We start from the raw sequence: 24,240 nt of genomic DNA, 5'->3' as shown, positions 1-24,240 counted from the left end.
TAGACAGTCTCTGACTGGGGGTTGGGACACAGTCTCTGTATGTTGTTTGGGAGACAGTCTTTGTATGGGTTTTGGGGGACAGTCTCTGTATGGGGTTTGGGAGACAGTCTCTGTCTGGGGTTTGGGAGACAGTCTCTGTGTGGGTTTGGGAGATTGTCTCCCAAACACCGTTCAGAAACTGTCTCTGTATGGGGATTTATTAGACAGTCTCTGTATGGGGGTTTGGTAAACAGTATCTGTATGGGGTTTGGTAGACAGTCTCTGTCTTGGGGTTGGGAGAGAGTCTCTGAATGGGGTTTGGGAGACAGTCTCTGTATGAGGTTTGGGAGACAGTCTCTGTATGGGGTTTGGGAGAAAGTCTTTGTATGGGAGTTTGGTGAACAGTATCTGTATGGGGTTTGGTAGACAGTCTCTGTCTGGGGTTTGGGAGACGGTCTCTGTACGGGGTTTGCTAGACAGTCTCTGTATGAGGTTTTGGGAGACAGTCTCTGTATAGGGTTTGGGAGACAGTCTCTGTATGAGGTTTGGGAGACAGTCTCTGTATGGGGTTTGGTAGACAGTCTCTGTATGGGGTTTGGGAGACAGTCTCTATGTGGGTTTTGGGAGACATACTATTTATGGAGGTTTGGGAGACAGTATCTGTATGGGGTTTGGCGGACAGTGTCTGTATGGGGTTTGCGAGACAGTCTCTGTATGGGGGTTTGGGGGAAAGTCTCTGTATTGGGTTTGGGAGACAGTCTCTGTTTGGGGGTTGGGAGACAGTCTCTGTGTGGGGTTTGGGAGACAGTCTCTGTATGATGTTTGCGAGACAGTCTCTGTATGGGGTTTGGGAGAGAGTCTTTGTATGGGGGTTTGGTAAACAGTATCTGTATGGGGTTTGGTAGACAGTCTCTGTATTGGGTTTGGGAGACAGTCTCTGTCTGGGGGTTTGGGAGACAGTCTCTGTATGGGGTTTGAGAGACAGTCTCTGTATGGGGTTTGGGAGACAGTCTCTGCATGGCGTATGGGATACAGTCTCTGTATGGGATTTGGGAGACTGTCTCTGTATGAGGGTTTGGGAGACAGTCTCTGTATGGGATTTAGGAGACAGTCTCTGTATGGGGTTTGGGAGACAGTCTCTGTATGGGGTTTGGCGGACAGTGTCTGTATGGGGTTTGCGAGACAGTCTCTGTATGGGGGTTTGGGAGACAGTCTCTGAATGAGGGTTTGGGAGACAGTCTCTGTATGGGGTTTGGTAGACAGTCTCTGTCTGGGGTTTGGGAGACAGTCTCTGAATGAGGGTTTGGGGGACAGTCTCTGTATGGGGTTTGGGAGACAGTCTCTGTATGGGGGTTTGGGAGAAAGTCTCTTTATGGGTTTTGGTAAACATTATCTGTATGGGGTTTGGTAGACAGTCTCTGTATGGGGTTTGGTAGACAGTCTCTGAATGAGGGTTTGGGAGATAGTCTCTGTATGGGGTTTTGGAGACAGTCTCTGTAAGGGATTTGGGAGACTGTCTCTGAATGAGGGTTTGGGAGACAGTCTCTGTATGGGGTTTTGGAGACAGTCTCTGTATGGGGTATGGGAGACAGTCTCTGCATGGGGTTTGCTAGACAGTCTCTGTATGTTGTTTAGGAGACAGTCTCTGTATGAGGTTTGGGAGACAGTCTCTATATGGGTTTTGGGAGACATACTATTTATGGAGGTTTGGGAGACAGTATCTGTATGGGGTTTGGCGGACAGTGTCTGTATGGGGTTTGGTAGACAGTCTCTGTCTGAGGGTTGGGAGAGAGTCTCTGTGTGGGGTTTGGGAGACAGACTCTGTATGAGGTTTGGGAGACAGTCTCTGTATGGGGTTTGGCGGACAGTGTCTATATGGGGTTTGCGAGACAGTCTCTGTTTGGGGGTTTGGGAGAAAGTCTCTGTATTGGGTTTGGGAGACAGTCTCTGTCTGGGGGTTGGGAGACAGTCTCTGTGTGGGGTTTGGGAGACAGTCTCTGTGTGGGGTTTGGGAGACAGTCTCTGTATGATGTTTGCGAGACAGTCTCTGTATGGGGTTTGGGAGAAAATCTTTGTATGGGGGTTTGTTAAACAGTATCTGTATGGGGTTTGGTAGACAGTCTCTGTATTGGGTTTGGGAGACAGTCTCTGTCTGGGGGTTTGGGAGAGAGTCTCTGTATGGGGTTTGAGAGACAGTCTCTGTATGGGGTTTGGGAGACAGTCTCTGATTGAGTGTTTGGAAGACAGTCTCTGTATGGGGTTTTGGAGACAGTCTCTGCATGGCGTATGGGATACAGTGTCTGTATAGGGTTTAAAAGACTGTCTCTGTATGAGGGTTTGGGAGACAGTCTCTGTATGGGATTTAGGAGACAGTCTCTGTATGGGGTTTTGGAGACAGTCTCTTTATGGGGTTTGGCGGACAGTGTCTGTATGGGGTTTGCGAGACAGTCTCTGTATGGGGGTTTGGGAGACAGTCTCTGTATGGGGGTTTGGGAGACAGTCTCTGTATGGGGGTTTGTTCGACAGTCTCTGAATGAGGGTTTGGGAGACAGTCTCTGTATGGGGTTTGGTAGACAGTCTCTGTCTGTGGTTTGGGAGACAGTCTCTGAATGAGGGTTTGGGAGACAGTCTCTGTATGGGGTTTGGGAGACAGTCTCTGTATGGGGGTTTGGGAGAAAGTCTCTTTATGGGTTTTGGTAAACATTATCTGTATGGGGTTTGGTAGACAGTCTCTGTATGGGGTTTGGTAGACAGTCGCTGAATGAGGGTTTGGGAGATAGTCTCTGTATGGGGTTTTGGAGACAGTCTCTGTATGGGGTTTGGGAGACAGTCTCTGTATTGGGTTTGGGAGACAGTCTCTGTCTGGGGGTTTGGGAGACAGTCTCTGTATGGGGTTTGAGAGACAGTCTCTGTATGGGGTTTGGGAGACAGTCTCTGATTGAGTGTTTGGAAGACAGTCTCTGTATGGGGGTTTGTTCGACAGTCTCTGAATGAGGGTTTGGGAGACAGTCTCTGTATGGGGTTTTGGAGACAGTCTCTGTATGGGGTATGGGAGACAGTCTCTGCATGGGGTTTGGGAGACAGTCTCTGTATGTTGTTTAGGAGACAGTCTCTGTATGGGGGTTTGGGAGACAGTCTCTGTATGGGGGTTTGTTCGACAGTCTCTGAATGAGGGTTTGGGAGACAGTCTCTGTATGTGGTTTGGGAGACAGTCTCTGTATGCGTTTGGAGACCGTCTCTGTATGGGGTTTGGGAGACAGTCTCTGTATGGGGTTTGGGAGACAGTCCCTGTATGGGGTATGGGAGACAGTCTCTGCATGGGGTTTGTTAGACAGTCTCTGTATGTTGTTTAGGAGACAGTCTCTGTATGGGGTTTGGGAGAGAGTCTCTGAATGGGGTTTGGGAGACAGTCTCTGTATGGAGGTTGGGAGACAGTCTCTGTTTGGGAGTTTGGGAACAGTCTCTGCATGGGGCTTGGGAGACAGTCTCTGTATGTGGTTTGGGAGACAGTCTCTGTATGCGTTTGGAGACCGTCTCTGTATGGGGTTTGGGAGACAGTCTCTGTATGGGGTTTGGGAGACAGTCTCTATATGGGGGTTTGGGAGACACTATTTATGGGGGTTTGGGAGACAGTCTCTGTCTGGGGGTTGGGAGACAGTCGCTGTATGGGGTTTGCTAGACAGTCTCTGTATGGGGTTTGGGAGACAGTCTCTGTATGGGGTTTGGTAGACAGTCTCTGTATGGGGTTTGGGAGACAGTCTCTATATGGGTTTTGCGAGACATACTATTTTTGGAGGTTTGGGAGACAGTATCTGTATGGGGTTTGGCGGACAGTCTCTGTCTGACGGTTGGGAGAGAGTCTCTGTGTGGGGTTTGGGAGACAGTCTCTGTATGAGGTTTGGGAGATAGTCTCTGTATGGGGTTTGGCGGACAGTGTCTGTATGGGGTTTGTGAGACAGTCTCTGTATGGGGGTTTGGGAGAAAGTCTCTGTATTGGGTTTGGGAGACAGTCTCTGTTTGGGGTTTGTGAGACAGTCTGTGTATGGCGTATGGGATACAGTCTCTGTATGGGGTTTGAGAGACTGTCTCTGTATGGGGTTTGGGAGACAGTCTCTGTCTGGGATTTAGGAGACAGTCTCTGTATGGTGTTTGGGAGACAGTCTGTGTATGGCGTATGGGATACAGTCTCTGTATGGGGTTTGAGAGACTGTCTCTGTATGAGGGTTTGGGAGACAGTCTCTGTCTGGGATTTAGGAGACAGTCTCTGTATGGGGTTTGGGAGACAGTCTCTGTATGGGGTTTGGCGGAAAGTGTCTGTATGGGGTTTGCGAGACAGTCTCTGTATGTGGTTTGGGAGACAGTCTCTGTATGCGTTTGGAGACAGTCTCTGTATGTGGTTTGGGAGACAGTCTCTGTATGCGTTTGGAGACAGTCTCTGTATGGGGTTTGGGAGACAGTCTCTGTATGGGGTTTGGGAGACAGTCTCTGTATGGGGTTTGGGAGACAGTCTCTGTATGGTGTTTGGCGGACAGTGTCTGTATGGGGTTTGCGAGATAGTCTCTGTATCGGGGTTTGGGAGAAAGTCTCTGTATGGGGGTTTGGTAAACAATATCTGTATGGGGTTTGGTAGACAGTCCCTCTCTGCGGGTTGGGAGACAGTCTCTGTATGTTGTTTGGGAGACAGTCTCTGTATGGGGTTTGGGAGACAGTCTCTGTATGGGGTTTGGGAGACAGTCTCTATATGGGGGTTTGGGAGACACTATTTATGCGGGTTTGGGAGACAGTCTCTGTCTGGGGGTTGGGAGACAGTCGCTGTATGGGGTTTGCTAGACAGTCTCTGTATGGGGTTTGGGAGACAGTCTCTGTATGGGGTTTGGGAGACTGTCTCTGTATGAGGGTTTGGGAGACAGTCTCTGTATGGGATTTAGGAGACAGTCTCTGTATGGGGTTTGGGAGACAGTCTCTGTATGGGGTTTGGCGGACAGTGTCTGTATGGGGTTTGCGAGACAGTCTCTGTATGGGGGTTTGGGAGACAGTCTCTGTATGGGGGTTTGTTCGACAGTCTCTGAATGAGGGTTTGGGAGACAGTCTCTGTATGGGGTTTGGTAGACAGTCTCTGTCTGGGGTTTGGGAGACAGTCTCTGAATGAGGGTTTGGGGGACAGTCTCTGTATGGGGTTTGGGAGACAGTCTCTGTATGGGGGTTTGTTCGACAGTGTCTGAATGAGGGTTTGGGAGACAGTCTCTGTATGGGGTTTGGTAGACAGTCTCTGTCTGGGGTTTGGGAGACAGTCTCTGAATGAGGGTTTGGGAGACAGTCTCTGTATGGGGTTTTGGAGACAGTCCCTGTATGGGGTATGGGAGACAGTCTCTGCATGGGGTTTGTTAGACAGTCTCTGTATGTTGTTTAGGAGACAGTCTCTGTATGGGGTTTGGGAGAGAGTCTCTGAATGGGGTTTGGGAGACAGTCTCTGTATGGAGGTTGGGAGACAGTCTCTCTTTGGGAGTTTGGGAACAGTCTCTGCATGGGGCTTGGGAGACAGTCTCTGTATGTGGTTTGGGAGACAGTCTCTGTATGCGTTTGGAGACAGTCTCTGTATGGGGTTTGGGAGACAGTCTCTGTATGGGGTTTGGGAGACAGTCTCTGTATGGGGTTTGGGAGACAGTCTCTGTATGGTGTTTGGCGGACAGTGTCTGTATGGGGTTTGCGAGATAGTCTCTGTAACGGGGTTTGGGAGAAAGTCTCTGTATGGGGGTTTGGTAAACAATATCTGTATGGGGTTTGGTAGACAGTCTCTCTCTGGGAGTTGGGAGACAGTCTCTGTATGTTGTTTGGGAGACAGTCTCTGTATGGGGTTTGGGAGACAGTCTCTGTATGGGGTTTGGGAGACAGTCTCTATATGGGGGTTTGGGAGACACTATTTATGGGGGTTTGGGAGACAGTCTCTGTCTGGGGGTTGGGAGACAGTCGCTGTATGGGGTTTGCTAGACAGTCTCTGTATGGGGTTTGGGAGACAGTCTCTGTATGGGGTTTGGTAGACAGTCTCTGTATGGGGTTTGGGAGACAGTCTCTATATGGGTTTTGCGAGACATACTATTTATGGAGGTTTGGGAGACAGTATCTGTATGGGGTTTGGCGGACAGTCTCTGTCTGACGGTTGGGAGAGAGTCTCTGTGTGGGGTTTGGGAGACAGTCTCTGTATGAGGTTTGGGAGATAGTCTCTGTATGGGGTTTGGCGGACAGTGTCTGTATGGGGTTTGTGAGACAGTCTCTGTATGGGGGTTTGGGAGAAAGTCTCTGTATTGGGTTTGGGAGACAGTCTCTGTTTGGGGTTTGGGAGACAGTCTGTGTATGGCGTATGGGATACAGTCTCTGTATGGGGTTTGAGAGACTGTCTCTGTATGAGGGTTTGGGAGACAGTCTCTGTCTGGGATTTAGGAGACAGTCTCTGTATGGGGTTTGGGAGACAGTCTGTGTATGGCGTATGGGATACAGTCTCTGTATGGGGTTTGAGAGACTGTCTCTGTATGAGGGTTTGGGAGACAGTCTCTGTCTAGGATTTAGGAGACAGTCTCTGTATGGGGTTTGGGAGACAGTCTCTGTATGGGGTTTGGCGGACAGTGTCTGTATGGGGTTTGCGAGACAGTCTCTGTATGTGGTTTGGGAGACAGTCTCTGTATGCGTTTGGAGACAGTCTCTGTATGGGGTTTGGGAGACAGTCTCTGTATGGGGTTTGGGAGACAGTCTCTGTATGGGGTTTGGGAGACAGTCTCTGTATGGTGTTTGGCGGACAGTGTCTGTATGGGGTTTGCGAGATAGTCTCTGTATCGGGGTTTGAGAGAAAGTCTCTGTATGGGGGTTTGGTAAACAATATCTGTATGGGGTTTGGTAGACAGTCCCTCTCTGCGGGTTGGGAGACAGTCTCTGTATGTTGTTTGGGAGACAGTCTCTGTATGGGGTTTGGGAGACAGTCTCTGTATGGGGTTTGGGAGACAGTCTCTATATGGGGGTTTGGGAGACACTATTTATGCGGGTTTGGGAGACAGTCTCTGTCTGGGGGTTGGGAGACAGTCGCTGTATGGGGTTTGCTAGACAGTCTCTGTATGGGGTTTGGGAGACAGTCTCTGTATGGGGTTTGGTAGACAGTCTCTGTATGGGGTTTGGGAGACAGTCTCTATATGGGTTTTGGGAGACATACTATTTATGGAGGTTTGGGAGACAGTATCTGTATGGGGTTTGGCGGACAGTGTCTGTATGGGGTTTGGTAGACAGTCTCTGTCTGAGGGTTGGGAGAGAGTCTCTGTGTGGGGTTTGGGAGACAGTCTCTGTATGAGGTTTGGGAGACAGTCTCTGTATGGGGTTTGGCGGACAGTGTCTGTATGGGGTTTGCGAGACAGTCTCTGTATGGGGGTTTGGGAGAAAGTCTCTGTATTGGGTTTGGGAGACAGTCTGTGTATGGCGTATGGGATACAGTCTCTGTATGGGGTTTGAGAGACTGTCTCTGTATGAGGGTTTGGGAGACAGTCTCTGTCTGGGATTTAGGAGACAGTCTCTGTATGGGGTTTGGGAGACAGTCTCTGTATGGGGTTTGGCGGACAGTGTCTGTATGGGGTTTGCGAGACAGTCTCTGTATGTGGTTTGGGAGACAGTCTCTGTATGCGTTTGGAGACAGTCTCTGTATGGGGTTTGGGAGACAGTCTCTGTATGGGGTTTGGGAGACAGTCTCTGTATGGGGTTTGGGAGACAGTCTCTGTATGGTGTTTGGCGGACAGTGTCTGTATGGGGTTTGCGAGATAGTCTCTGTATCGGGGTTTGGGAGAAAGTCTCTGTATGGGTGTTTGGTAAACAATATCTGTATGGGGTTTGGTAGACAGTCCCTCTCTGCGGGTTGGGAGACAGTCTCTGTATGTTGTTTGGGAGACAGTCTCTGTATGGGGTTTGGGAGACAGTCTCTGTATGGGGTTTGGGAGACAGTCTCTATATGGGGGTTTGGGAGACACTATTTATGCGGGTTTGGGAGACAGTCTCTGTCTGGGGGTTGGGAGACAGTCGCTGTATGGGGTTTGCTAGACAGTCTCTGTATGGGGTTTGGGAGACAGTCTCTGTATGGGGTTTGGGAGACTGTCTCTGTATGGGGTTTGGGAGACAGTCTCTATATGGGTTTTGGGAGACATACTATTTATGGAGGTTTGGGAGACAGTATCTGTATGGGGTTTGGCGGACAGTGTCTGTATGGGGTTTGGTAGACAGTCTCTGTCTGAGGGTTGGGAGAGAGTCTCTGTGTGGGGTTTGGGAGACAGTCTCTGTATGAGGTTTGGGAGACAGTCTCTGTATGGGGTTTGGCGGACAGTGTCTGTATGGGGTTTGCGAGACAGTCTCTGTATGGGGGTTTGGGAGAAAGTCTCTGTATTGGGTTTGGGAGACAGTCTGTGTATGGCGTATGGGATACAGTCTCTGTATGGGGTTTGAGAGACTGTCTCTGTATGAGGGTTTGGGAGACAGTCTCTGTCTGGGATTTAGGAGACAGTCTCTGTATGGGGTTTGGGAGACAGTCTCTGTATGGGGTTTGGCGGACAGTGTCTGTATGGGGTTTGCGAGACAGTCTCTGTATGTGGTTTGGGAGACAGTCTCTGTATGCGTTTGGAGACAGTCTCTGTATGGGGTTTGGGAGACAGTCTCTGTATGGGGTTTGGGAGACAGTCTCTGTATGGGGTTTGGGAGACAGTCTCTGTATGGTGTTTGGCGGACAGTGTCTGTATGGGGTTTGCGAGATAGTCTCTGTATCGGGGTTTGGGAGAAAGTCTCTGTATGGGGGTTTGGTAAACAATATCTGTATGGGGTTTGGTAGACAGTCCCTCTCTGCGGGTTGGGAGACAGTCTCTGTATGTTGTTTGGGAGACAGTCTCTGTATGGGGTTTGGGAGACAGTCTCTGTATGGGGTTTGGGAGACAGTCTCTATATGGGGGTTTGGGAGACACTATTTATGCGGGTTTGGGAGACAGTCTCTGTCTGGGGGTTGGGAGACAGTCGCTGTATGGGGTTTGCTAGACAGTCTCTGTATGGGGTTTGGGAGACAGTCTCTGTATGGGGTTTGGTAGACAGTCTCTGTATGGGGTTTGGGAGACAGTCTCTATATGGGTTTTGGGAGACATACTATTTATGGAGGTTTGGGAGACAGTATCTGTATGGGGTTTGGCGGACAGTGTCTGTATGGGGTTTGGTAGACAGTCTCTGTCTGAGGGTTGGGAGAGAGTCTCTGTGTGGGGTTTGGGAGACAGTCTCTGTATGAGGTTTGGGAGACAGTCTCTGTATGGGGTTTGGCGGACAGTGTCTGTATGGGGTTTGCGAGACAGTCTCTGTATGGGGGTTTGGGAGAAAGTCTCTGTATTGGGTTTGGGAGACAGTCTGTGTATGGCGTATGGGATACAGTCTCTGTATGGGGTTTGAGAGACTGTCTCTGTATGAGGGTTTGGGAGACAGTCTCTGTCTGGGATTTAGGAGACAGTCTCTGTATGGGGTTTGGGAGACAGTCTCTGTATGGGGTTTGGCGGACAGTGTCTGTATGGGGTTTGCGAGACAGTCTCTGTATGTGGTTTGGGAGACAGTCTCTGTATGCGTTTGGAGACAGTCTCTGTATGGGGTTTGGGAGACAGTCTCTGTATGGGGTTTGGGAGACAGTCTCTGTATGGGGTTTGGGAGACAGTCTCTGTATGGTGTTTGGCGGACAGTGTCTGTATGGGGTTTGCGAGATAGTCTCTGTATCGGGGTTTGGGAGAAAGTCTCTGTATGGGTGTTTGGTAAACAATATCTGTATGGGGTTTGGTAGACAGTCCCTCTCTGCGGGTTGGGAGACAGTCTCTGTATGTTGTTTGGGAGACAGTCTCTGTATGGGGTTTGGGAGACAGTCTCTGTATGGGGTTTGGGAGACAGTCTCTATATGGGGGTTTGGGAGACACTATTTATGCGGGTTTGGGAGACAGTCTCTGTCTGGGGGTTGGGAGACAGTCGCTGTATGGGGTTTGCTAGACAGTCTCTGTATGGGGTTTGGGAGACAGTCTCTGTATGGGGTTTGGGAGACTGTCTCTGTATGAGGGTTTGGGAGACAGTCTCTGTATGGGATTTAGGAGACAGTCTCTGTATGGGGTTTGGGAGACAGTCTCTGTATGGTGTTTGGCGGACAGTGTCTGTATGCGGTTTGCGAGACAGTCTCTGTATGGGGGTTTGGGAGACAGTCTCTGTATGGGGGTTTGTTCGACAGTCTCTGAATGAGGGTTTGGGAGACAGTCTCTGTATGGGGTTTGGTAGACAGTCTCTGTCTGGGGTTTGGGAGACAGTCTCTGAATGAGGGTTTGGGGGACAGTCTCTGTATGGGGTTTGGGAGACAGTCTCTGTATGGGGGTTTGTTCGACAGTGTCTGAATGAGGGTTTGGGAGACAGTCTCTGTATGGGGTTTGGTAGACAGTCTCTGTCTGGGGTTTGGGAGACAGTCTCTGAATGAGGGTTTGGGAGACAGTCTCTGTATGGGGTTTTGGAGACAGTCCCTGTATGGGGTATGGGAGACAGTCTCTGCATGGGGTTTGTTAGACAGTCTCTGTATGTTGTTTAGGAGACAGTCTCTGTATGGGGTTTGGGAGAGAGTCTCTGAATGGGGTTTGGGAGACAGTCTCTGTATGGAGGTTGGGAGACAGTCTCTGTTTGGGAGTTTGGGAACAGTCTCTGCATGGGGCTTGGGAGACAGTCTCTGTATGTGGTTTGGGAGACAGTCTCTGTATGCGTTTGGAGACAGTCTCTGTATGGGGTTTGGGAGACAGTCTCTGTATGGGGTTTGGGAGACAGTCTCTGTATGGGGTTTGGGAGACAGTCTCTGTATGGTGTTTGGCGGACAGTGTCTGTATGGGGTTTGCGAGATAGTCTCTGTATGGGGTTTGGGAGACAGTCTCTGTATGGGGTTTGGGAGACAGTCTCTATATGGGGGTTTGGGAGACACTATTTATGCGGGTTTGGGAGACAGTCTCTGTCTGGGGTTTGGGAGACAGTCGCTGTATGGGGTTTGCTAGACAGTCTCTGTATGGGGTTTGGGAGACAGTCTCTGTATGGGGTTTGGTAGACAGTCTCTGTATGGGGTTTGGGAGACAGTCTCTATATGGGTTTTGGGAGACATACTATTTATGGAGGTTTGGGAGACAGTATCTGTATGGGGTTTGGCGGACAGTGTCTGTATGGGGTTTGGTAGACAGTCTCTGTCTGAGGGTTGGGAGAGAGTCTCTGTGTGGGGTTTGGGAGACAGTCTCTGTATGAGGTTTGGGAGACAGTCTCTGTATGGGGTTTGGCGGACAGTGTCTGTATGGGGTTTGCGAGACAGTCTCTGTATGGGGGTTTGGGAGAAAGTCTCTGTATTGGGTTTGGGAGACAGTCTCTGTATGGGGTTTGGCGGACAGTGTCTGTATGGGGTTTGCGAGACAGTCTCTGTATGTGGTTTGGGAGACAGTCTCTGTCTGGGATTTAGGAGACAGTCTCTGTATGGGGTTTGGGAGACAGTCTCTGTATGGGGTTTGGGAGACAGTCTCTGTATGGCGTTTGGGAGACAGTCTCTGTATGGTGTTTGGCGGACAGTGTCTGTATGGGGTTTGCGAGATCGTCTCTGTATCGGGGTTTGGGAGAAAGTCTCTATATGGGGGTTTGGTAAACAATATCTGTATGGGGTTTGGTAGACAGTCCCTCTCTGCGGGTTGGCAGACAGTCTCTGTATGTTGTTTGGGAGACAGTCTCTGTATGGGGTTTGGGAGACAGTCTCTGTATGGGGTTTGGGAGACAGTCTCTGTATGGGGTTTGGGACACAGTCTATGTATGGGGTTTGGGAGACAGTCTCTATATGGGGGTTTGGGAGACACTATTTATGCGGGTTTGGGAGACAGTCTCTGTCTGGGGGTTGGGAGACAGTCGCTGTATGGGGTTTGCTAGACAGTCTCTGTATGGGGTTTGGGAGACAGTCTCTGTATGGGGTTTGGGAGACTGTCTCTGTATGAGGGTTTGGGAGACAGTCTCTGTATGGGATTTAGGAGACAGTCTCTGTATGGGGTTTGGGAGACAGTCTCTGTATGGGGTTTGGCGGACAGTGTCTGTATGGGGTTTGCGAGACAGTCTCTGTATGGGGGTTTGGGAGACAGTCTCTGTATGAGGGTTTGGGAGACAGTCTCTGTCTGGGATTTAGGAGACAGTCTCTGTATGGGGTTTGGGAGACAGTCTCTGTATGGGGTTTGGGAGAAAGTCTTTGTATGGGGGTTTGGGAAACAGTATCTGTGTGCGGTTTGGTAGACAGTCTCTGTATTGGGTTTGGGAGACAGTCTCTGTCTGGGGGTTTGGGAGACAGTCTCTGTATGGGGTTTGAGAGACAGTCTCTGTGTGGGGTTTGGGAGACAGTCTCTGATTGAGTGTTTGGGAGACAGTCTCTGTATGGGGTTTTGGAGACAGTCTCTGCATGGCGTATGGGATACAGTCTCTGTATGGGGTTTGGGAGACTGTCTCTGTATGAGGGTTTGGGAGACAGTCTCTGTCTGGGATTTAGGAGACAGTCTCTGTATGGGGTTTGGGAGACAGTCTCTGTATGGTGTTTGGCGGACAGTGTCTGTATGGGGTTTGCGAGATAGTCTCTGTATTGGGGTTTGGGAGAAAGTCTCTGTATGGGGGTTTGGTATACAATATCTGTATGGGGTTTGGTAGACAGTCCCTCTCTGCGGGTTGGGAGACAGTCTCTGTATGTTGTTTGGGAGACAGTCTCTGTATGGGGTTTGGGAGACAGTCTCTGTATGGGGTTTGGGAGACAGTCTCTATATGGGGGTTTGGGAGACACTATTTATGGGGGTTTGGGAGACAGTGTCTGTATGGGGTTTGCGAGACAGTCTCTGTATGGGGGTTTGGGAGACAGTCTCTGTATGGGGTTTGGGAGACAGTCTCTGTATGGGGTTTGGTAGACAGTCTCTGATTGAGTGTTTGGGAGACCGTCTCTGTATGGGGTTTTGGAGACAGTCTCTGCATGGCGTATGGGATACAGTCTCTGTATGGGGTTTGGGAGACTGTCTCTGTATGAGGGTTTGGGAGACAGTCTCTGTATGGGATTTAGGAGACAGTCTCTGTATGGGGTTTGGGAGACAGTCTCTGTATGGGGTTTAGCGGATAGTGTCTGTATGGGGTTTGCGAGACAGTCTCTGTATGGGGGTTTGGGAGACAGTCTCTGTATGGGGGTTTGTTCGACAGTCTCTGAATGAGGGTTTGGGAGACAGTCTCTGTTTGGGGGTTGGGAGACAGTCTCTATGTGGGGTTTGGGAGACAGTCTCTGTATGATGTTTGCGAGACAGTCTCTGTATGGGGTTTGGGAGAAAGTCTTTGTATGGGGGTTTGGGAAACAGTATCTGTATGCGGTTTGGTAGACAGTCTCTGTATTGGGTTTGGGAGACAGTCTCTGTCTGGTGGTTTGGGAGACAGTCTCTGTATGGGGTTTGAGAGACAGTCTCTGTGTGGGGTTTGGGAGACAGTCTCTGATTGAGTGTTTGGGAGACAGTCTCTGTATGGGGTTTTGGAGACAGTCTCTGCATGGCGTATGGGATACAGTCTCTGTATGGGGTTTGGGAGACTGTCTCTGTATGAGGGTTTGGGAGACAGTCTCTGTATGGGATTTAGGAGACAGTCTCTGTATGGGGTTTGAGAGACAGTCTCTGTATGGGGTTTGGCGGACAGTGTCTGTATGGGGTTTGCGAGACAGTCTCTGTATGGGGGTTTGGGAGACAGTCTCTGTATGGGGGTTTGTTCGATAGTCTCTGAATGAGGGTTTGGGAGACAGTCTCTGTATGGGGTTTGGTAGACAGTCTCTGTCTGGGGTTGGGAGACAGTCTCTGAATGAGGGTTTGGGGGACAGTCTCTGTATGGGGTTTGGGAGACAGTCTCTGTATGGGGTTTTGGAGACATTCCCTGTATGGGGTATGGGAGACAGTCTCTGCATGGGGTTTGTTAGACAGTCTCTGTATGTTGTTTAGGAGACAGTCTCTGTATGGGGTTTGGGAGACAGTCTCTGTATGGGGTTTGGGACACAGTCTCTGTATGGGGTTTGGGAGACAGTCTCTATATGGGGGTTTGGGAGACACTATTTATGGGGGTTTGGGAGTCAGTCTCTGTCTGGGGGTTGGGAGACAGTCGCTGTATGGGGTTTGCTAGACAGTCTCTGTATGGGGTTTGGGAGACAGTCTCTGTATGGGGTTTGGTAGACAGTCTCTGTATGGGGTTTGGGAGACAGTCTCTATATGGGTTTTGGGAGACATATTATTTATGGAGGTTTGGGAGACAGTATCTGTATGGGGTTTGGCGGACAGTCTCTGTATGGGGTTTGGTAGACAGTCTCTGTCTGAGGGTTGGGAGACAGTCTCTGTATGGGGTTTGGCGGACAGTGTCTGTATGGGGTTTGCGAGACAGTCTCTGTATGGGGGTTTGGGAGACAGTCTCTGTATGGGGGTTTGTTCGACAGTCTCTGAATGAGGGTTTGGGAGACAGTCTCTGTATGGGGTTTGGTAGACAGTCTCTGTCTGGGGTTGGGAGACAGTCTCTGAATGAGGGTTTGGGGGACAGTCTCTGTATGGGGTTTGGGAGACAGTCTCTGTATGGGGTTTTGGAGACAGTCCCTGTATGGGGTATGGGAGACAGTCTCTGCATGGGGTTTGTTAGACAGTCTCTGTATGTTGTTTAGGAGACAGTCTCTGTATGGGGTTTGGGAGACAGTCTCTGTATGGGGTTTGGGACACAGTCTATGTATGGGGTTTGGGAGACAGTCTCTATATGGGGGTTTGGGAGACACTATTTATGGGGGTTTGGGAGTCAGTCTCTGTCTGGGGGTTGGGAGACAGTCGCTGTATGGGGTTTGCTAGACAGTCTCTGTATGGGGTTTGGGAGACAGTCTCTGTATGGGGTTTGGTAGACAGTCTCTGTATGGGGTTTGGGAGACAGTCTCTATATGGGTTTTGGGAGACATATTATTTATGGAGGTTTGGGAGACAGTATCTGTATGGGGTTTGGCGGACAGTCTCTGTATGGGGTTTGGTAGACAGTCTCTGTCTGAGGGTTGGGAGAGAGTCTCTGTGTGGGGTTTGGGAGACAGTCTCTGTATGAGGTTTGGGAGACAGTCTCTGTGTGGGGTTTGGGAGACAGTCTCTGATTGAGTGTTTGGGAGACAGTCTCTGTATGGGGTTTTGGAGACAGTCTCTGCATGGCGTATGGGATACAGTCTCTGTATGGGGTTTGGGAGACTGTCTCTGTATGAGGGTTTGGGAGACAGTCTCTGTATCGGATTTAGGAGACAGTCTCTGTATGGGGTTTGGGAGACAGTCTCTGTATGGGGTTTGGCGGACAGTGTCTGTATGGGGTTTGGTAGACAGTCTCTGTCTGAGGGTTGGGAGAGAGTCTCTGTGTGGGGTTTGGGAGACAGTCTCTGTATGAGGTTTGGGAGACAGTCTCTGTATGGGGTTTGGCGGACAGTGTCTGTATGGGGTTTGCGAGACAGTGTCTGTATGGGGGTTTGGGAGAAAGTCTCTGTATTGGGTTTGGGAGACAGTCTCTGTTTGGGGGTTGGGAGACAGTCTCTATGTGGGGTTTGGGAGACAGTCTCTGTATGATGTTTGCGAGACAGTCTCTGTATGGGGTTTGGGAGAAAGTCTTTGTATGGGGATTTGGGAAACAGTATCTGTATGCGGTTTGGTAGACAGTCTCTGTATTGGGTTTGGTAGACAGTCTCTGTCTGGGGTTTGGGAGACAGTCTCTGAATGGGGTTTGGGGGACAGTCTCTGTATGGGGTTTGGGAGACAGTCTCTGTATGGGGGTTTGTTCGACAGTCTCTGAATGAGGGTTTGGGAGACAGTCTCTGTATGGGGTTTGGTAGACAGTCTCTGTCTGGGGTTTGGGAGACAGTCTCTGAATGAGGTTTTGGGAGACAGTCTCTGTATGGGGTTTTGGAGACAGTCCCTGTATGGGGTATGGGAGACAGTCTCTGCATGGGGTTTGTTAGACAGTCTCTGTATGTTGTTTAGGAGACAGTCTCTGTCTGGGGTTTGGGAGACAGTCTCTGAATGAGGGTTTGGGAGACAGTCTCTGTATGAAGTTTGGGAGACAGTCTCTGTTTGGGAGTTTGGGAACAGTCTCTGTATGGGGCTTGGGAGACAGTCTCTGTATGCGTTTGGAGACAGTCTCTGTATCGGGGTTTGGGAGAAAGTCTCTGTATGGGGATTTGGTAAACAATATCTGTATGGGGTTTGTTAGACAGTCCCTCTCTGCGGGTTGGGAGACAGTCTCTGTATGTTGTTTGGGAGACAGTCTCTGTATGGGGTTTGGGAGACAGTCTCTGTATGGGGTTTGGGAGACAGTCTCTATATGGGGGTTTGGGAGACACTATTTATGGGGGTTTGGGAGACAGTCTCTGTCTGGGGGTTGGGAGACAGTCGCTGTATGGGGTTTGCTAGACAGTCTCTGTATGGGGTTTGGGAGACAGTCTCTGTATGGGGTTTGGTAGACAGTCTCTGTATGGGGTTTGGGAGACAGTCTCTATATGGGTTTTGGGAGACATACTATTTATGGAGGTTTGGGAGACAGTATCTGTATGGGGTTTGGCGGACAGTGTCTGTATGGGGTTTGGTAGACAGTCTCTGTCTGAGGGTTGGGAGAGAGTCTCTGTGTGGGGTTTGGGAGACAGTCTCTGTATGAGGTTTGGGAGACAGTCTCTGTATGGGGTTTGGCGGACAGTGTCTGTATGGGGTTTGCGAGACAGTCTCTGTATGGGGGTTGGGAGAAAGTCTCTGTATTGGGTTTGGGAGACAGTCTCTGTTTGGGGGTTGGGAGACAGTCTCTGTGTGGGGTTTGGGAGACAGTCTCTGTATGATGTTTGCGAGACAGTCTCTGTATGGGGTTTGGGAGAAAGTCTTTGTATGGGGGTTTGGTAAACAGTATCTGTTTGCGGTTTGGAAGACAGTCTCTGTATTGGGTTTGGGAGACAGTCTCTGTCTTGGGGTTTGGGAGACAGTCTCTGTATGGGGTTTGAGAGACAGTCTCTGTGTGGGGTTTGGGAGACAGTCTCTGATTGAGTGTTTGGGAGACAGTCTCTGTATGGGGTTTTGGAGACAGTCTCTGCATGGCGTATGGGATACAGTCTCTGTATGGGGTTTGTGAGACTGTCTCTGTATGAGGGTTTGGGAGACAGTCTCTGTATGGGATTTAGGAGATAGTCTCTGTATGGGGTTTGGGAGACAGTCTCTGTATGGGGTTTGGCGGACAGTGTCTGTATGGGGGTTTGTTCGACAGTCTCTGAATGAGGGTTTGGGAGACAGTCTCTGTATGGGGTTTGGTAGACAGTCTCTGTCTGGGGTTTGGGAGACAGTCTCTGAATGAGGGTTTGGGGGACAGTCTCTGTATGGGGTTTGGGAGACAGTCTCTGTATGGGGTTTTGGAGACAGTCCCTGTATGGGGTATGGGAGACAGTCTCTGCATGGGGTTTGTTAGACAGTCTCTGTATGTTGTTTAGGAGACAGTCTCTGTATGGGGTTTGGGAGAGAGTCTCTGAATGGGGTTAGGGAGACAGTCTCTGTATGGAGTTTGGGAGACAGTCTCTGTTTGGGAGTTTGGGAACAGTCTCTGTATGGGGCTTGGGAGACAGTCTCTGTATGTGGTTTGGGAGACAGTCTCTGTATGCGTTTGGAGACAGTCTCTGTATGGGGTTTGGGAGACAGTCTCTGTATCGGGGTTTGGGAGAAAGTCTCTGTATGGGTGTTTGGTAAACAATATCTGTATGGGGTTTGTTAGACAGTCCCTCTCTGCGGGTTGGGAGACTGTCTCTGTATGTTGTTTGGGAGACAGTCTCTGTATGGGGTTTGGGAGACAGTCTCTGTATGGGGTTTGGGAGACAGTCTCTATATGGGGGTTTGGGAGACACTATTTATGGGGGTTTGGGAGACAGTCTCTGTATGGGGTTTGGTAGACAGTCTCTGTATGGGGTTTGGGAGACAGTCTCTGTATGCGTTTGGAGACAGTCTCTGTATGGGGTTTGGGAGACAGTCTCTGTATGGGGTTTGGGAGACAGTCTCTGTATGGGGTTTGGGAGACAGTCTCTGTATGGTGTTTGGCGGACAGTGTCTGTATGGGGTTTGCGAGATAGTCTCTGTATCGGGGATTGGGAGAAAGTCTCTGTATGGGGGTATGGTAAACAATATCTGTATGGGGTTTGGTAGACCGTCCCTCTCTGCGTGTTCGGAGACAGTCTCTGTATGTTGTTTGGGAGACAGTCTCTGTATGGGGTTTGGGAGACAGTCTCTGTATGGGGTTTGGGAGACAGTCTCTATATGGGGGTTTGGGAGACACTATTTATGGGGGTTTGGGAGACAGTCTCTGTATGGGGTTTGGTAGACAGTCTCTGTATGGGGTTTGGGAGACAGTCTCTATATGGGTTTTGGGAGACATACTATTTATGGAGGTTTGGGAGACAGTATCTGTATGGGGTTTGGCGGACAGTGTCTGTATGGGGTTTGGTAGACAGTCTCTGTCTGAGGGTTGGGAGAGAGTCTCTGTGTGGGGTTTGGGAGACAGTCTCTGTATGAGGTTTGGGAGACAGTCTCTGTGTGGGGTTTGGGAGACAGTCTCTGATTGAGTGTTTGGGAGACAGTCTCTGTATGGGGTTTTGGAGACAGTCTCTGCATGGCGTATGGGATACAGTCTCTGTATGGGGTTTGGGAGACTGTCTCTGTATGAGGGTTTGGGAGACAGTCTCTGTATGGGATTTAGGAGACAGTCTCTGTATGGGGTTTGGGAGACAGTCTCTGTATGGGGTTTGGCGGACAGTGTCTGTATGGGGTTTGCGAGACAGTCTCTGTATGGGGGTTTGGGAGACAGTCTCTGTATGGGGGTTTGTTCGACAGTCTCTGAATGAGGGTTTGGGAGACAGTCTCTGTATGGGGTTTGGTAGACAGTCTCTGTCTGGGGTTTGGGAGACAGTCTCTGAATGAGGGTTTGGGGGACAGTCTCTGTATGGGGTTTGGGAGACAGTCTCTGTATGGGGGTTTGTTCGACAGTGTCTGAATGAGTGTTTGGGAGACAGTCTCTGTATGGGGTTTTGGAGACAGTCTCTGCATGGCGTATGGGATACAGTCTCTGTATGGGGTTTGGGAGACTGTCTCTGTATGAGGGTTTGGGAGACAGTCTCTGTATGGGATTTAGGAGACAGTCTCTGTATGGGGTTTGGGAGACAGTCTCTGTATGGGGTTTGGCGGACAGTGTCTGTATGGGGTTTGCGAGACAGTCTCTGTATGGGGGTTTGGGAGACAGTCTCTGTATGGGGGTTTGTTCGACAGTCTCTGAATGAGGGTTTGGGAGACAGTCTCTGTATGGGGTTTGGTAGACAGTCTCTGTCTGGGGTTTGGGAGACAGTCTCTGAATGAGGGTTTGGGGGACAGTCTCTGTATGGGGTTTTGGAGACAGTCCCTGTATGGGTTATGGGAGACAGTCTCTGCATGGGGTTTGTTAGACAGTCTCTGTATGTTGTTTAGGAGACAGTCTCTGTATGGGGTTTGGGAGACAGTCTCGGTATGGAGTTTGGGAGACAGTCTCTGTTTGGGAGTTTGGGAACAGTCTCTGTATGGGGCTTGGGAGACAGTCTCTGTATGTGGTTTGGGAGACAGTCTCTGTATGCGTTTGGAGACAGTCTCTGTATGGGGTTTGGGAGACAGTCTCTGTATGGGGTTTGGGAGACAGTCTCTGTATGGTGTTTGGCGGACAGTGTCTGTATGGGGTTTGCGAGATAGTCTCTGTATCGGGGTTTGGGAGAAAGTCTCTGTATGGGGGTTTGGTAAACAATATCTGTATGGGGTTTGGTAGACAGTCCCTCTCTGCGGGTTGGGAGACAGTCTCTGTATGGGGTTTGGGAGACAGTCTCTGTATGGGGTTTGGGAGACAGTCTCTATATGAGGGTTTGGGAGACACTATTTATGGGGGGTTTGGGAGACAGTCTCTCTGGGGGTTGGGAGACAGTCGCTGTATGGGGTTTGCTAGACAGTCTCTGTATGGGGTTTGGGAGACAGTCTCTGTATGGGGTTTGGTAGACAGTCTCTGTATGGGGTTTGGGAGACAGTCTCTATATGGGTTTTGGGAGACATACTATTTATGGAGGTTTGGGAGACAGTATCTGTATGGGGTTTGGCGGACAGTGTCTGTATGGGGTTTGGTAGACAATCTCTGTCTGAGGGTTGGGAGAGAGTCTCTGTGTGTGGTTTGGGAGACAGTCTCTGTATGAGGTTTGGGAGACAGTCTCTGTATGGGGTTTGGCGGACAGTGTCTGTATGGGGTTTGCGAGACAGTCTCTGTATGGGGGTTTGGGAGAAAGTCTCTGTATTGGGTTTGGGAGACAGTCTCTGTTTGGGGGTTGGGAGACAGTCTCTGTGTGGGGTTTGGGAGACAGTCTTTGTATGGGGGTTTGGTAAACAGTATCTGTATGCGGTTTGGTAGACAGTCTCTGTATTGGGTTTGGGAGACAGTCTCTGTCTGGGGGTTTGGGAGACAGTCTCTGTATGGGGTTTGAGAGACAGTCTCTGTATGGGGTTTGGGAGACAGTCTCTGATTGAGTGTTTGGGAGACAGTCTCTGTAAGGGGTTTTGGAGACAGTCTCTGCATGGCGTATGGGATACAGTCTCTGTATGGGGTTTGGGAGACTGTCTCTGTATGAGGGTTTGGGAGACAGTCTCTGTATGTGATTTAGGAGACAGTCTCTGTATGGGGTTTGGGAGACAGTCTCTGTATGGGGTTTGGCGGACAGTGTCTGTATGGGGTTTGCGAGACAGTCTCTGTATTGGGGTTTGGGAGACAGTCTCTGTTTGGGGGTTTGTTCGACAGTCTCTGAATGAGGGTTTGGGAGATAGTCTCTGTATGGGGTTTTGGAGACAGTCTCTGTAAGGGATTTGGGAGACTGTCTCTGAATGAGGGTTTGGGAGACAGTCTCTGTATGGGGTTTTGGAGACAGTCTCTGTATGAGGTTTGGGAGACAGTCTCTGCATGGGGTTTGTTAGACAGTCTCTGTATGTTGTTTAGGAGACAGTCTCTGTATGGGGTTTGGGAGACAGTCTCGGTATGGAGTTTGGGAGACAGTCTCTGTTTGGGAGTTTGGGAACAGTCTCTGTATGGGGCTTGGGAGACAGTCTCTGTATGTGGTTTGGGAGACAGTCTCTGTATGCGTTTGGAGACAGTCTCTGTTTGGGGTTTGGGAGACAGTCTCTGTATGGGGTTTGGGAGACAGTCTCTGTATGGGGTTTGGGAGACAGTCTCTGTATGGTGTTTGGCGGACAGTGTCTGTATGGGGTTTGCGAGATAGTCTCTGTATCGGGGTTTGGGAGAAAGTCTCTGTATGGGGGTTTGGTAAACAATATCTGTATGGGGTTTGGTAGACAGTCCCTCTCTGCGGGTTGGGAGACAGTCTCTGTATGGGGTTTGGGAGACAGTCTCTGTATGGGGTTTGGGAGACAGTCTCTATATGAGGGTTTGGGAGACACTATTTATGGGGGGTTTGGGAGACAGTCTCTCTGGGGGTTGGGAGACAGTCGCTGTATGGGGTTTGCTAGACAGTCTCTGTATGGGGTTTGGGAGACAGTCTCTGTATGGGGTTTGGTAGACAGTCTCTGTATGGGGTTTGGGAGACAGTCTCTATATGGGTTTTGGGAGACATACTATTTATGGAGGTTTGGGAGACAGTATCTGTATGGGGTTTGGCGGACAGTGTCTGTATGGGGTTTGGTAGACAATCTCTGTCTGAGGGTTGGGAGAGAGTCTCTGTGTGTGGTTTGGGAGACAGTCTCTGTATGAGGTTTGGGAGACAGTCTCTGTATGGGGTTTGGCGGACAGTGTCTGTATGGGGTTTGCGAGACAGTCTCTGTATGGGGGTTTGGGAGAAAGTCTCTGTATTGGGTTTGGGAGACAGTCTCTGTTTGGGGGTTGGGAGACAGTCTCTGTGTGGGGTTTGGGAGACAGTCTCTGTATGATGTTTGCGAGACAGTCTCTGTATGGGGTTTGGGAGAAAGTCTTTGTATGGGGGTTTGGTAAACAGTATCTGTATGCGGTTTGGTAGACAGTCTCTGTATTGGGTTTGGGAGACAGTCTCTGTCTGGGGGTTTGGGAGACAGTCTCTGTATGGGGTTTGAGAGACAGTCTCTGTATGGGGTTTGGGAGACAGTCTCTGATTGAGTGTTTGGGAGACAGTCTCTGTAAGGGGTTTTGGAGACAGTCTCTGCATGGCGTATGGGATACAGTCTCTGTATGGGGTTTGGGAGACTGTCTCTGTATGAGGGTTTGGGAGACAGTCTCTGTATGGGATTTAGGAGACAGTCTCTGTATGGGGTTTGGGAGACAGTCTCTGTATGGGGTTTGGCGGACAGTGTCTGTATGGGGTTTGCGAGACAGTCTCTGTATTGGGGTTTGGGAGACAGTCTCTGTATGGGGGTTTGTTCGACAGTCTCTGAATGAGGGTTTGGGAGATAGTCTCTGTATGGGGTTTTGGAGACAGTCTCTGTAAGGGATTTGGGAGACTGTCTCTGAATGAGGGTATGGGAGACAGTCTCTGTATGGGGTTTTGGAGACAGTCTCTGTATGAGGTTTGGGAGACAGTCTCTATATGGGTTTTGGGAGACATACTATTTATGGAGGTTTGGGAGACAGTATCTGTATGGGGTTTGGCGGACAGTGTCTGTATGGGGTTTGGTAGACAGTCTCTGTCTGAGGGTTGGGAGAGAGTCTCTGTGTGGGGTTTGGGAGACAGACTCTGTATGAGGTTTGGGAGACAGTCTCTGTATGGGGTTTGGCGGACAGTGTCTATATGGGGTTTGCGAGACAGTCTCTGTTTGGGGGTTTGGGAGAAAGTCTCTGTATTGGGTTTGGGAGACAGTCTCTGTCTGGGGGTTGGGAGACAGTCTCTGTGTGGGGTTTGGGAGACAGTCTCTGTGTGGGGTTTGGGAGACAGTCTCTGTATGATGTTTGCGAGACAGTCTCTGTATGGGGTTTGGGAGAAAATCTTTGTATGGGGGTTTGGTAAACAGTATCTGTATGGGGTTTGGTAGACAGTCTCTGTATTGGGTTTGGGAGACAGTCTCTGTCTGGGGGTTTGGGAGAGAGTCTCTGTATGGGGTTTGAGAGACAGTCTCTGTATGGGGTTTGGGAGACAGTCTCTGATTGAGTGTTTGGAAGACAGTCTCTGTATGGGGTTTTGGAGACAGTCTCTGCATGGCGTATGGGATACAGTGTCTGTATAGGGTTTAAAAGACTGTCTCTGTATGAGGGTTTGGGAGACAGTCTCTGTATGGGATTTAGGAGACAGTCTCTGTATGGGGTTTTGGAGACAGTCTCTTTATGGGGTTTGGCGGACAGTGTCTGTATGGGGTTTGCGAGACAGTCTCTGTATGGGGGTTTGGGAGACAGTCTCTGTATGGGGGTTTGTTCGACAGTCTCTGAATGAGGGTTTGGGAGACAGTCTCTGTATGGGGTTTGGTAGACAGTCTCTGTCTGGGGTTTGGGAGACAGTCTCTGAATGAGGGTTTGGGGGACAGTCTCTGTATGGGGTTTGGGAGACAGTCTCTGTATGGGGGTTTGTTCGACAGTGTCTGAATGAGTGTTTGGGAGACAGTCTCTGTATGGGGTTTTGGAGACAGTCTCTGCATGGCGTATGGGATACAGTCTCTGTATGGGGTTTGGGAGACTGTCTCTGTATGAGGGTTTGGGAGACAGTCTCTGTATGGGATTTAGGAGACAGTCTCTGTATGGGGTTTGGGAGACAGTCTCTGTATGGGGTTTGGCGGACAGTGTCTGTATGGGGTTTGCGAGAGTCTCTGTATGGGGGTTTGGGAGACAGTCTCTGTATGGGGGTTTGTTCGACAGTCTCTGAATGAGGGTTTGGGAGACAGTCTCTGTATGGGGTTTGGTAGACAGTCTCTGTCTGGGGTTTGGGAGACAGTCTCTGAATGAGGGTTTGGGGGACAGTCTCTGTATGGGGTTTTGGAGACAGTCCCTGTATGGGTTATGGGAGACAGTCTCTGCATGGGGTTTGTTAGACAGTCTCTGTATGTTGTTTAGGAGACAGTCTCTGTATGGGGTTTGGGAGACAGTCTCGGTATGGAGTTTGGGAGACAGTCTCTGTTTGGGAGTTTGGGAACAGTCTCTGTATGGGGCTTGGGAGACAGTCTCTGTATGTGGTTTGGGAGACAGTCTCTG

The sequence above is a fragment of the Chiloscyllium plagiosum genome, unplaced genomic scaffold, assembly GCF_037043375.1.
Source record: "Chiloscyllium plagiosum isolate Xiang-an unplaced genomic scaffold, Cpla_swu_hap1 HiC_scaffold_35, whole genome shotgun sequence".
Classification (NCBI taxonomy): Eukaryota; Metazoa; Chordata; class Chondrichthyes; order Orectolobiformes; family Hemiscylliidae; genus Chiloscyllium; species Chiloscyllium plagiosum.
This window is presented reverse-complemented; position numbering follows the sequence as displayed.